Here is a 15183-nt window from a genome sequence, read left to right on the forward strand (position 1 = left end):
TGTCAGAAATAGAAAAGAGGATGTAAGATAAATAAATCCTATGGGGAAATGATAGATAGCAAATATTATAGTCTCTGCTAAGAAGAGGTTAAATACAGGCCTGTTAAGAAGTGAAAATCTGAGTGAGTGAGGTTTCAACATTTCACTGAGATGTGCACAGAAAACCACTTACTATAACAGGAAGACACTTAAAAACCTGCAGGGCTTAGTCTCAAATAAGGGAGACAAACAGCAAGTAAGAGGCATAAATGCCTTGGTACAGGTATCACAGGAAATGGGAGGATGGAGGAGTATAGTGAAGAGTTTAGATATGTGGGCACGGAGATCACATTGTCAAACATGCATGTAAGCATCCACGCTGCTAAGCCCCACATGCACATTACATTAGGTCTATGTTGATGGGGCTAACAGTCGGGGTTAGGGAGCTTGGGAGCCTTTTCTCAGGGTTCTTTGCATTGCCTTAAGATGAGCCACTTTATGTGATTATTTCTCAGTGTACTTCAGGAGAATCGCTGTGTTTTCTGGGCTCCTGTATAGCACTCTTGACTCAGAGCGGGTCCCGCTTTCTCTCTATGACCTCTATTCCAGCTGGTTCTAGGGAATGGATCCAGCTGTTCCAGCCCACTTCCACATCTATAGGTGGGTAGAGATTATGGAACACAGTGGAAGGCACTTCAGCAGAAGCTTATAGCACTAGTACAGTATAGACAAAAGCGCTATAAAGTGGATACATAACTAGTTGGACCATCATCCTCAAGAATAGTTATCAATGGCTTAATGTCTAAAGGGGAGTAGGCATTAAATAGAGTTCCTCAGGGATCTGTCCTGTGTCCAGTACTTTTTAACATCTTAATAAATGATCTGGAAGATGTGATTGAGTGCAGTTAGAAATTTGCAGGTATGGAGAATGGGTGGAGTTTCAGACATTTTGGACAGTATGATTAGGATTCAGAACAATGTTGATAAACTCAAAAATGATCCAAAATTAATTGAATGAGGACATTAATTAAGTCAATAAGGACAAGTGCACTTGGGAGAGAATAATCATATGCACAAATACAAACTCGAGAATAACAGGCCAGGTTATAGTATGGCAGAAAAGTACCTGGGGGGTTATAGTGGACTGAGTATGAGTCAAAACACGCTAGTAGCATACTGGGTTGTATAAAAAGGACAGTTTAATAACAGTGGAATCCATCTCTACTGACCAAGATTTTTGAGTGAGACCAAGCACAGAATGTGGTGAGGGGTGCGTGGTAGTGGGTATGAAATCACCACATTGACCTGAAATGGCCAACAATGGACCCAGAACTTCCTTGTGAAAAAGGCCAGCATCATGTGGCTATGTTTGTCTCAGTCCCTTTGCTTCAGGAAATATAGAGATGAGGGGTTTATAGAAGGGTTTAATAATAATCTGAAAGCTGCTGTCCCCGTATCATTATGGGTTGCTTGCTACCCAGTTTAACCCTTCTGGTAGGGAAGGTTTCTGAAACAATTAGTGCTGCGGTCTAGTTATAGATTGTGAAAACTAGGGCCAACTTTGGCTTTGACAGGCAGGAGTTTCTAAACTGTGCTGGACCTGTCAATAGCACATCATGTACACAAGGTCTGTCATTGTGGAAAAGCCTAGTTTTACCTAGGCACAGGGATTTGGAGACCTGAGTTCTTCTCCTCACCCTCAGAAAATTTGAGTCCATTTTCCCAACTGGCTAGTACAAAGTCTTAGCCACCGGGCCATATTGCAAAGTGGCCAGCTCAGAGTGAGAGAGGCAGGGGATCAGGAGAGCAAGAAGGGGAGCCTAACTCTGTGGCTTTTTTGGATGACCCTGGTCCTAGATTATGACCTGCTCCTCTAGTAGTTATTTGATGCCTGTGGGCACTTCTATTCAAGACACTTTACTGCAAGCTAATGAGCTGCACAGTAAAGCATCACTGTCTATCCATACAGCAGTATTAGGCTGGAGTCAGGTAATGCACTCCACCATAGGATAGTGCTGCCTGACACAAGTACTATCCTATGGCACAGTTATTTACTCTACTGCAATGCATGCACAGATAGATTGAGACAGGACTGGCTAGGGCATGAGGGTGCTACAGCGCAGGGACTGCCTGCCAGCTAGCCCCACTCTGTAGCACCATTGTGCCTCAGCTAGCTCCTCTGCAGCATATTCAACCTGCACCCCCTATGTTTTTGTCAACTCAAGTGAATCCTCCATTTTGTTTTGCCAGAAGGAAAAAGAAAAGAAAAATCAGTTATATCTACAGCCCCAGTAATTTAAATCAACCTTCAACCTGTATCCACCCTGCAAAGTGGATAGGTTAGAGCCTATTTAAAGACAAGCAGACCTCTAATTTATACTGGTAGCTAAGAAGGTATGTTCATGATGAAAACATATATATATGTGTGTGTGTGTATATAGTGTGTATATATACATACACACGCATACATATGCATGTGTGTGTGTATGTGTGTGTGTGTGTACAGAATCATGGAAAACTAGGGTTGGAAGGATTTCAGGAGGTCTTTTAGTCCAACCCCCTGCTCAAAGCAGGACCATCCCCAGCTATACCATCCTAGCGAAGGAATGGGATATACATATACATGGGATATACACATACATGTGTATATATATGTGTGTGTGTGTGTGTGTGTAGGTAATAGATTTGTTTTCCTTTATGAGCTAAAACCAGGTAACAGGCTAACTCTAGAAAGAAGAAATAATGTAAGTGCTCAGGGGGAGGAGGATGGGCAGGGTGTGAGAGAGAAGGAGAGAAAATGTGTGCATTAGGGAAGTGCCAATAGGGAGGCTGAAACAAGATTAATTGCAACAGCAGCAGCAGCAGCAGCACACCAAAGACAAAAGATTTGACTTTGCTTGGTGCCTTATAGAGTGGATTCATGGAGGAAATCCAAGCAAATTTCTGGATTCTGTTGTAGGTCACATCAAAGAAAATCTGAGGTGACCCAATTGACTTCAGTGGAATAATTGCAGATTGACACAAGTCTCAGTGAATGTAGAATTTGGTCCATATTCTCTGAATTTTATTTGAAGCATAACACCTTCCAATGCCTGGAACAACTGCTTTGAAATCAATGGAGCTATGATTTATACCAGCTGAGGATCAACTTCCAAAATGAAATAATCTCTTGTTTCAGTGAGGTTTTTGAATTTGGGGTAGAAAATTGGTCTTTCAGAAGCACTGAATTGTGCTTCATCTCCATATGTATGGTAGTTTACCATAAACAACCATTAGCAATGCTATTTATTTGATAACAGCTGAAAACAGAAGATTCTATGTTTATCTTTTCATGCATCTCCCAGTCTTCAAAGTGCTGTTTTTTTGTTTTCAGCTTGTTGGAAGAAGGAAGCTTAAACTGCCTCTTCTTTAGTCTCTTTTCCCCTCCCCACTAAACACTTCACTATAATTTCCCATACACGTGCTCTGGAGATGGAGGAATGTAAATGCAGAAGAACAGTATTATCCCTAGAAAAAAATATAGATACAGAGGAAAGCCACAAACACGAAGAGAATGCCATGAACATTAAAAAGAGAGTGCAGATTGCATCCTGCTAAAGTTTGTTTAAAAGGAGACACCCAAGTAGTTTACTGCATGTAAACCTCTACAGGTAAGGTTGGGATATGTATACGTGCTACCACAGTGACCGTCTTGGCTGCACTCAGCTGAGGAGTATTTCTCTTGTGTTGTGATAGATGCTTGGAGGAATTATTTTTGGGGAAAATAAGTCTCTCATCTCAGAAAAAAAATCTCTTCAATCTGTGAAGAGCCTGTCTGTGGTGTTTTCAGCATACTGACCAAACAGGGACAGTTGTGCCTAACCTCCCAGGGACAGTCAGATTCTCTCACTGATGGAGGCTAGAGCAGACATGAAAGACACCTTCACTGGCAACAGCCTGCTGAACTGCCAGACCACATCTGGCTTTTAGCCAAGCATAGCCCACTTTACTAGAGAGCTCTCTAGGATGAGGTGGGGAGGAAAGGAAACTTAAAACAGAAGGAAGCTGGATGTACAATATGTTTACACAGATGCTGCTTATAAAAGCTTATGCATTTCTGATTTAGTTAGTCTATAAGGTGACAATCTACCCTGCTTTCTCCCTGACTTCAGGCCTAGTGCATGGGTAACTCTCTCTCTCTACACCACTATAAAACCCACCCCCTGTAAAGACATGTTATAAATACCTACATGAGGATATGTAAATGGAATCTACCACAAAGTTACCTTGGGAAAAGGAGGAGGTAAAATACACTAGTGTAAGATCCATTACTGTAGGTGGTTTATGCCCACAGAAATCCTGGGGTAGGTGTTTGCACAAAACAACTAGGCTATCACTTGTTTCCTGCTACTTAATGGCAAGGAACAGTAACAGCACCGGAAGAGGCTGCTACACTGGGATAATGGATCATCTGTCTGCTCTGGGTACCAGTTTAATTTACATCTATGAACAAAATTGATGTAAATTATACTGGTGTTAATATGTAATGTATCTGGGGTCCTGTTCATATCGGCGCTGTGCCTACTGAAGAATCCCCTTATACTGAGTGAGGGACCTTCTTGTTGTTTACAACCAGTTTATGACCACCCCCTTCCTGTAAAATGCTCACTGCACCTTATGAATAATTGCCTGCATAAATACAGACTAGGGAATGACTAACTAGGCTGCAACATTATAGAGAAGGACCTGGTGGTTACAGAGGACCATAAGTTGAATATAAGTCTACTGTATGGCAACAGCATACTTGGTTGTATTAATAGGAGCATCACTTTCAAATCATGGGAAGTTATTTTTCCAGTCTATTCACCTGGCATCACCTGGAGTACTGTGACCAGTTTGGGGCCACACACTTCAAGAAAGATGTGGACAGATTGGAAAGAGTCATTAGGAGAGCAACTAAAAAGAACGGGGGCCTGGGAATGATGACTTACGAGGAAACGCTGAAAGAGCTAAGGTTATTTAGTCAGAAGAGGGGAAGACCGAGAGGGAATTTGATAACAGTCTTCAATTTTATAGCATGATTATAGAGAAGATAGACTTTGCTCTGTGACCACAGGACACAAGACTAGGAGCACTGGTCCTCAGCTGCAGCAGAGGAATTTTTAGGTTGGAAATTAAGAGGAACTTTCTGACTATGAGGGTAGTCAAGCATTGATACAGGCTGCCTAGAGAAGTTGTGGAAATGCCATGGCTGGAAATTGATCAAACCTCCAAAAATTAACTGTATATTAAGCAAAGAAACATTTCTGTTACCTGCAGTTTCACCTTCAGATTCTGATTCTTTATATCCCCCGTCCAGAAAATCAACACCAAGTTTATGAACTAATTGGATCACTGCACATGACTGAATTTCACCCACAAGTTGATAACTCCTGCTGAAGTCAAGGGGCCAAACTCTGCTCTGTGTCATCTCCAGGCAGCCTCATGAATGACTATGGGAGTGCAGAGAGTGTAATTTTTTTTTATGGGGCTACTCCAGGACTGCAAAATCAGATCTTTGGCCTTTTATCCCTTATGACACAGAGGGGTATTTATTTAAAAGAGTGAGTCAGCATTACTACTATATGTATGACAACAATGCCTAGCAGCTTCACTCTGGATCAAGATCCTATTGATCTAGGAATTATACTAATACATAAAGAGAACAACCTTGCCTCCAAAGAGTTTTGCTTCATTTTATACCTGGATCTACCTATAGTATGCTCCTTTTAAGAGTCCACTCACATGTTTTTAACTTAATTATAATGAGGCAGTTTCATTGTTCATGAACTTCCTGCCTACAGGCATTTTTGTAAATTGCTGTAATATGATAACTGGAAATCAGTTTTAGCATCATGAAATGGGAAATAAACATCCTGTTCCAAAAAGAGAATCAGAATTATTCATGACACCTGTTCTGTAATTTTTTATATCTTTGTAGCACATATTACACAGGAGAGTACTTCAGGGCATGAAAACAAAGATGACCAACCATAAATGAACCCTTGAGAGAAAATCTTGAATCCCTGATGAGTAGCATTTAGATCACTCCTGTTCAGCCTCAAGATTCCGCTTCCTGAGGGCTGAGCATGTCCTGGGACTGAAGTACAATTACTGAGGCCAGGTACAGATATTACACTTATTGCACAAAAATTGCGTAGAAAGTACTGTACAGCTGTTACAGAACACGTTCATGGCACATAGAGCGCTTTAAAAATGGTGGATCCTGCTCTAATTTAACCCTGAATGGATGTGGTATCAGACTAAAGTGCTTTAGGTTAGTGCTTTATCAAACATCTGTGCCAGATCCCACCACGAGACAAAGTAGGTTGCATCCTACTGGCATTGCTGGATGGCCTGCTAGCCTCAGCTGGTGCTTGTCTGGTTGGGATGAGCACCAGCCCAACCCCATTCCCAGCCTGTCACAGAGAGGAGACAAAATAGGCTCTGTCTCCTCTCTGTACAGTTGGGCAGGGGGAGAGGGTGTGGAACCCCCCCCCCAAAACACGCTGGCCAGCCAGCTTGCTGGCTTGAGTCGGGGGGGGGGCGGGATGTGGACAGGCCATGCCTACATGACAGGAAATGTAGCCCTTCTGCCATGTGGGCACAGCCCAGCACATCCCAAAGCCCAAGCTAGCAAGTGGGGGGGGGGCATGCAGTAGAGCGACTTTGTTTCTCCCCCATCACTGCCCAGCCACCAATGCTGACAGACACCAGCTGGTGGGGTAGGGCAGGGGGTGAGCTGGAGAGACAGGCCATTCAGGCCAGTCAGGGGTGGCTAGCCGCTTGACTAGAATCAGCACTCTCTGGCAGCCTCCTGGGAGGTATGAGTGAGGCTCAGAGCCCCCCAGCACCAAACAGCACGTCTGATCTGTTTGCTCTTTGCTTAACCTAGAACACTTTGGATAAAGTGAGATACTTAGAGCGCTTCCATCTCTGAATGTCTGTACTTAGCCCGAGATAAGAAAGTACCTTAAAACAATGTGACCCTTTCTGGAGCTGCCCTTCATAGACTTGAATAATTCCTACTTTCCTAAACAAGGACTTGAATAATTCCTGCTTTCTGTAAGGATAGCATTTTTTGCTTTGTGTGTAAAATGTTATTTTGTTATATTGTTAGAGCTGGCTGACTTCAGAAGATATGTAGAGTAACAACCCATGGGGAGGGAAAGGGATTTGAGTCATAGGAGAAAGACAAGCAGAACGTCTGATAGCTGAGGTATGTATTCTAATTAACCTGTTTTCCTCTGATTCCTGATTGTTAGGGACCTATCCAAATCAAGATGGCAGATGAGTGATTTCATGGACCAATTGTGGCATCAGCTGCAATTTTTGCAGGCTTATCACAGCAAACCCTCTTCCACTGCTGATTGGCCAAGAGGACTGGCTTTTATGTTACTTTGCCCCTTGCCACTGATTGGCAGAGAGGGGCACAAACACATGAAAGACATTCCTCTCTGCCAATCAGTGGCAGAAGGAGCAGCTGCCATCTTGGCTGCTTCCCTTCATGTCAGCAGCTTCCCCTTCCCCCCATCAGTGAGGTGCAAGGCTGGGCCATAGCTGTGGATGGCTCTTACTGGGGAGCCAGCATTTTATTTTTAGTAAGTTGTTTTTCCCCAGAAATTCTGCACAAAATCACATAAATTGCAATTTTTTGCGGTGTTTGCAAAAACAACTGTTTTTTGTAGTTTCCACAAAACTCACAAAATTGCAATTTGAGTAGGTCCCTATTTATTTTATTCCCACTCTTTTCATGGCTGTAGTTTTCTATATTCTGCTTTAAGGATAAATCTTTTTTTCCCCTTGGGAACCTTTTCCATTTATTAACCTTCTCGCTTAGCTTTAGAAGAATTTGTGTATGTTAATCATAGATATTTCTGGAGGATTTATTAGAACTCCCTCTCCTACTTTCAGTGTCAATGAGTATTTAAACAATTGATACTCATTTTCACAATCCTACTCACTGAGCAATGTAGGCATTCATTAAAAAATAAAATTTCTATAATATATGCAGCCACACCACTATAATTTCTGAAGTCTCTTGAATATGTGATTTGGAATACACTATGGTTATACTATACTGTATAATGCTAGAGGCCCTGTACTGGTATTAATGTTTATATTTCTACTGTAATACTGATGACATAAAACACTGATGGGAATACTCATAGGTGTTGCCTGAGGACTTTGATGTCAAAGAACCCTGTAGAGAACAGTTCTACAGTCCTCGCTAAAATCTGTTTTCAGCTAAGTACTAAGGTTTTTCTTAAACTGTTGCTTGTCATGTGTGTTAATTTCATATTCTGAAGACATTGCTGAAGATCTCCCACCCTTGGGTGATCTCTTCTGGGAAACACTGGGCTTGTGGCAAGGGGATAGGTTGGTGAGTCAGAGATGTGGGCGTCCAGTCCTAGCTCTTCTTTTGACTCACCCTGTGATCCTTGGCAAATCACTTATGTGTGGGGCGCGAGCCAGGTTGTGACTGTAGCCCCGATGGGTTCTATCCCCGGATGTTAGTTTGTGAGAGGGAGAGGTGGATTCGTAAAGGTCCCAGAAAATTTTATTTGATTTCTTACTTACGCACCACTGGTGTGGATGTGGCTGCGCAGGTGGTTACACTTGGATCTGTCCCGGTTCGGGTGAGGGACGAACGAACGGAAAACAGAACAATGAATCTGAGACCGATAACGACGGTGAACGAACGGTTGATATACGAGATACGAACGGTTGATATGCGAGATACGAACGAGTGCACAAACGATTGCCTATAGTTCTGGAGGCAGGAGAAGCTGTGGGAAGCTGCCCAGGCTTGCCCAATGAGCAGTGAACGCTCTGGTTTTTCTCTACTTCTCTCTGGGCAGAAACTCAGCCCTAGCTTTTATAGGCCAGATGACAAGCACAATTTCAAACCCCCGACTGGTCACATATTCATGCCAAATTGTTCGCGGAGTTTTTCCACAGGGGACAGGGTTTCCCCAGCACATGGCCACGGTCATGCAGCAAGCCAAATAGGGGCTTTCCAGATTGTGAGGAGAGTGCTGACGGCATCTGTTGCTGGGCAAAGCTGGCAGAGTCCAGCTGAAGCGTGACAACTTAGTCCTGCCTTCATTTGTTCATCTATAAAACAGGCATGTAGACTGGTAGCTACAAAACTCCAGTTCATATTTTTTCTTTAATTTATGTTTTAATGTGGTATGAAGTTATTTGCAGCAATGTTCTAGCCACTTTACTAACATCAAAATAGGCAGGGTCCTTGCCCTAAATGGTTTGCAATCTGAGGCTCTAATTCTTCAGTGTGATGCAAGAAGGCAGATCTGCAGGCCTCTTCATGTTCCATTTCCTTTTGCTTGTTGTAATTTAAAATAAAAGGCATTTTAGCCATAACTTCCCCACCTGCCCCCCACCATTTGTGGAATGGAACATAAAAACTCCCATTGATTTTAGTGGGGCCAGGATTTTACTCATAATACTTATCTACCATGAAGGAGGTTCTGGAGCTTGCTTAATATTTGCAATGTCACTCCAGAAGTGTAAATTATTATTATTCTAATGGCTTATTAAGAGGTGTTGCCTAGTTTGCATTTGTTTGTTGCTACTATTTAAACAGCAATCATTTTCACCTACACAATCAACTCATTGTGACTAGGCATTGCAACACATATGGTATGTGAAATCACTTATCATTTGGAAAGCCTTGCAATAGCTAGACACAGCTGGATAGGTTAAGGGTGGCAGTTATTCTCTCACTCTGAATTTCTCAGCTTTTCTCATTTTAATAATACCATATTTTTCTCTATTTGCATCATTTCAGAATTGTTCTGGTTTACTCATTTTTAAATCTCTCACATATTGCGAGAGGGGTGCATTCCTACATATTCCATCTAAGCTCTGGTATTAAAATAATAATGCTGAGAAAGAGATGACACCTCCACCACAAATGCAGCTAGAAGAAAGTGTTAGTTTCTTTCTTTTGAGTGTGTAACAGTAACATTCATTTAGAGAGCAAGTTCTGTAGAGATTCAGACTTCTAGAAAACAGCCATATCCCCACCTGATAAAAATTATCATAGCGACATTGACTTCACTGGGTCTACGCCAAATTATATGTAGGCATCAATCACTGCTCCTCAGGTTAGCAAGCTAGTTACCCCAGCTAAGTTCTGGCTCCTACAGAGATTCTTAAGAGTTGTAGCAGCACCCTCAGACTTCCTGCAAGAACACCCCATCCAAAACACTGTGACATTGCAGGATCTTTTCACCAACCTCCTCCTGGCCCTAGCCAGAGAGGTCATGAGGAGGTAAGTCAAAGTGGGGAAGGAGAGAGGGCAGGCACTTTGTGCCTTTAGGGCTTATTTCTAGTCTCTGTTCATCATACACCTCTGTAGAGTGCTTTTGGGTGTGTCCACTGACTCTCTAGATGCCTTAAAGAAGTAGTGGGTGCTGTTGGAGGTTCTTTGTTTGGTCTCCTTAGTTGTGACCCTGCACTTGTGGCCCTCCCCTGACAGGGGCCTTTTAGCTTTGGAAGGCCTGAGGGCCTCTGCTATCCATTTCCAGGCCTACAAGTAGTCTACAACAGACTAGTTTATAATAGACATCTGGGTTACAGGCTGCAGCCTTTACTCAAATACCTGCTTGAGTCCAGCTCCCGAATTAAGGGACCACCCTAGCACCTGACCTTTACTGTACAAAAGATTAGGCTTTCAGTCTAGCCACAGCTCCAAATCTGTTTCTATTTCCTTGCTTTACCACGTATTTCTTGGCCTGGCTCCTGGCCCTTGCCTTGCCTCTTAGGATTAAAACTCCAGTTCTTGACCTTGCCTGCCTGACTCCAGCTCCTACACTTCATTCGTCTTTTGGATTCCAGTCTCTGCCTGGCCATTCCAGTCCCTGTCCCATTCTTACTTCTGTCTCAAATATAGGATTTATTCAACAGTAAACTTCAGTTTACCTACACCTTTTCCATACTTTCCTCTAAAGGAAATTTTAAAGAATAGATTGATACAAGTGACCATTGCTGCTCACTTCCAGGTAGGCACATCTATACATGCAATTAGGGCAGAGCAATAAACTCTGGTGCTTTGTGTTGGAGTTCATTTCTCCTGGGCATGACATTTGACTGTGTGCCTGGGACTACAGCAGGTTGAGCCAGGTCAGAGCAGTCCCAGCTGCCAGGGGACCCAGGGGTCAGCCTGGGGCTACTGTGACCTGACTTAATGTGCTGCAGAGGGGCAGGCTGGGGCATGAGGTTGCTCCAGTTTGGGGCTAGCCAGCAGACAGCCCCTGCACTGAAGTACCCTTGTGCCCCAGCTAGCCATGTCAGCATCTACATATGCTCTGCTGAAGAGTAAAAAACCCCACAGTAGCGTAGTACTTGTATTTACCCTATAGTACTTTTATTTGCAAGAACTACCCTACTGCCGAATTTATTAGTTCACTCCAGCCTAATAGCCCTGCATGTGTAGGCATGAGACATTTCTTGTGGAGCTAATGAGTTGACTTCAGTAGATGTCTTGTGTAGATGTACACAGTGAGAAAAAAGTTGCTCATCTGCTTGGCTCATTGCAGTAATACTATTGGAAAGTCTCTAGCTCAATGAAAAGGAGGAGCCTTAGATTTTGTATTAGGCAAAACTGATCTGCTCCTACCAACATGAAATTTTGTGTGGCTCTAACATGCACCCAGATTACAAATATGGAGTCCCAGGGGAAACTCAGATTCATTATTTTCATTTTTATAGCAGTAAGAACTAGAGACTAATCACAGAATGGGACTACACAGGCACATAACAAAAAGAGTGTTTTTATCCCAATGGTCTTACAGTCTAAGCACATGACAAAAGACAAGGTGGATACAACAGTCAAGTGGGGAAGATTTTTAAAGGCATGTAGGTGCCTAATGAGACAAACAAGTACTTCCTTGTATTTTCAAAAGTACAACGTAAGCAGAAATAATACATAGATTTCATAGACATTAGGGCTGGAAGGGACCTTGGAAGATCATCGAGTCCAGCCCTGCACACAAATGGCAGGAAGTCAGCTGGGGTCATAGGATCCCAAAAAGATAAGCATCCAATTTATTCTTGAAGGTGTTCAATGTAGGTGCTTGAACCACCTCCGCTGGCAGACTGTTCCAGACCTTGGGGGCTCGGACAGTAAAGAAATTCTTCCTTATGTCCAGCCTGAAACGGTCTTGCAGCAGTTTATGACCGTTTGACCTTGTCATCCCTTGGGGCGCTCTGGTGAACAAACGTTTCCCCAGATACTGGTGGTCACCCCTGTTGAACTTATAGGTGGCCATCAGATCACCCCTGAGCCTGCGGTTTTCCAGGCTAAAGAGTCCCATAGCTCTCAGCCTGTCGTCATAAGGTCTGTTTTCCTGACCTCTGATCATGCGCATGGCTCTTCTCTGGACTCTCTCAAGCTTCTCCACATCCTTTTTGAATTGTGGAGCCCAAAACTGGACACAATACTCCAGCTGCGGCCTCACCAAGGCTGAGTACAAGGGGAGAATGACGTTCCAAGATTTGCTTGAGAAGCATCTATGGATGCAAGCCAGTGTTTTGGTCGCTTTACTAGCTGCATGTAATGTAAGTATTGTAATTGTAAGAAACAGAAAAAAAAAGTCTGGCACAGAAACAAAATGAGAAAAGGGAACTTCAAAAACTCCTAAGCCTTGAACGTTTAAGATTTGGAAGAACCCATGCTACTATGGAATCATCTGTTTTATTAGTAAATAGGGTGAATTTTTATCCATCACAGCGTGCAGCTATTCTTTCGATCTGATGAAAATCAAGCAAATCTCCCAGAGCAGTTAGACTTAGCTTATTAGTTAATGACCTCATTTGCAGGGCAGTCTGCCATGGAATACTGAAATACGGTTAGTTGTATTACAGTAGTACCTTGGTACAACTGTGAATGAGGCCCCAGTCTGTAAGATGTGACACAACAACAGTTATTAAAAGACAAGGCTAACAAAGACTAAGAAAAAGAAAGAACAGTGAGAACCATCATGGCCTAAAAGTCTTGTTAATTCTATGATTTTTATTATTACTATTTTTTACTTAGAAAGAGGGGGAAAATTAATTAAATTTACATGTTTTTATACAGACACAATAGTGCTTTAAAAGGGCCTATTTTATAAGGGTGAAAACAATTATGAGACAATCAGATGGGAGAAAGAATTGAAACAGAAAAATGCAAATGATCACTGGAAACTATTTAAAAGCATTATAAAAGATGCCCCAAAAGTCACAAACTGTCAACCAAGAAAGAAGTGTTCACTGCTTAAAACTAGGGGTGCACTGATAGAGATTTTTGGGGCTGATGCCGATAGCCTATTTTTAAGGAGGCATATTGGCTGATACTGATCTGATTACTGATACCAGCCTGGCAGCTTGGAGAGCTGTGTGCAGCTGGTAAGTCTGGTGTTGTGGAAGGAGAAGGGGGAGGGAAGAGGTATGCGGGGGGGCAGATCAAAGCTTCCCGCGGTGAGGGAGGAGTGGAGCTGGGGTTGGGACAGTCTCTGGGGCAAGCGCTGCCCAGCTGGGCAGTGGGGGTTGGGATGGAGCCACAGTTCATCTAGGGGGCATGGGCAGGGGGAAATGGCACTGTGTGCGATTTGCCTGGGAGCCACTGGTCAGGCACTTGCCCACTCATCCGGCTCCTGCCGCTGCCCCTGCCGCTAGTCTAGGAAGGCATGGTGGGGCGTGTGCCCGGGATCTATATGGGGTGGGGTGGGCCGGGCCGGGGCTGCACGGGGCTCTTCCTGCCCTGGCCAGCCCTGCCCTATGCAGATCTGGGGGCTCATGACCCTCCATGCCTGCCCAGATAAGCAACAGGGGAAGTGGCTCCTGGACAAGTGGTGGGATCCACCCCCCTGGATGAGCTGTGGCTCCATCCTGTGCCTGCCCCACCCCCCTCTCCTCGCATTTGCCCCAGCCCTTGCCCCATCCCCAGCTCCACTCCTCCCTCACCACAGAGGCATTGATCTACTCCCCCATATCCCTTCCCTCTCCCCTCCCCTTCTGCCATACCAGACTTACCACCTGCACACAACTTTCCAAGCTACTGAGCTGTACTCCTCCCTGCCTATATGCTGCACTGTGGCTGTGCACATCCATGGGTATTTATCACCCCAATTATCTGCCACATCAGATCGATTTCCAATACTATCAATTTTCTTTATATTGGTGCTGATCTGATATAGGACCAATGTATTGGTGCACCTCTACTTAAAAAGCAGCATGTTTTAGGTGGGGGAAGTGAAAGCAGCATCAAGAAAATGGAATAATTGTATGAAAAAAAGGAATTTTGATAACAAAGGCTGTGTCCAGATGAGTGTGGATATTTGGTTCTCTGGGGACAAGTAGCAGTGGCGAGCCTTGCGCCACAGCTGCTTGTCCTCAGGGAATGCCCACTTGCACTTTGGTGTGCAGCAAGTTACCTTGAGGATGGTAGGGGAGGCTGGGGCCAGCATTGTGGGCCTTGCCACGTGGAGCCTAGTCGGAGTGTGGCTCTGGGCGGCCCAGCTCCTCTTTTCAGCTGTGCGCATTGCCTGTGCGTGCACTGCTCCATTTTTTTTTCTGTTTTTTTTTTTTACCTCTTGAAATCCACAAGCTGGCTGTGTGGTATGTGATGCTGCAGACATGTTTGCTGTGCTACATTACTGTCTGAGCCCCCAAGGTTTGGAATAGACTGCCTCCAGAGGTGGTTCAAGCACACACTTTGAATGCCTTCAAGACACATTTGGATGTTTATCTTGGTGGGATCCTATGATCTCTGCTGACTTCCTGCTCCCGGGCAGGGGGCTGGACTCGATGATCCTCCGGGGTCCCTTCCAGCCTGAATGTCTATAAAATACCCCATGGCCCCACTCATCTGGATGTGCCCAAAGAGTATAAATTAGAAACCAAGAATTGTGGAAAATTGATAAGGAAAAACAAAAGGATAAAATTAGAACTATATGGCCAGGAGAGTTAAGTTCAAAAAGAAGCAGATTTTAAGTATATCAGAAACAAAAGTAATACTAACAATAATGAAAATCCTTTACTATATTGAATAATAGCATTGTCAATTATAATGAAGAAAGGGCAGAAATATTCAATCAATATTTGTTTTCCATTTAAGAGAAAGCCAGATGATGCAGTCAAATCATAGGAAGATGATGAAATGTTTTCCATTGCAATGGT

This window comes from Crocodylus siamensis, chromosome 3 (genome assembly GCF_052110815.1).
Source record: "Crocodylus siamensis isolate JL-2025a chromosome 3, ASM5211081v1, whole genome shotgun sequence".
Lineage (NCBI taxonomy): Eukaryota > Metazoa > Chordata > Crocodylia > Crocodylidae > Crocodylus > Crocodylus siamensis.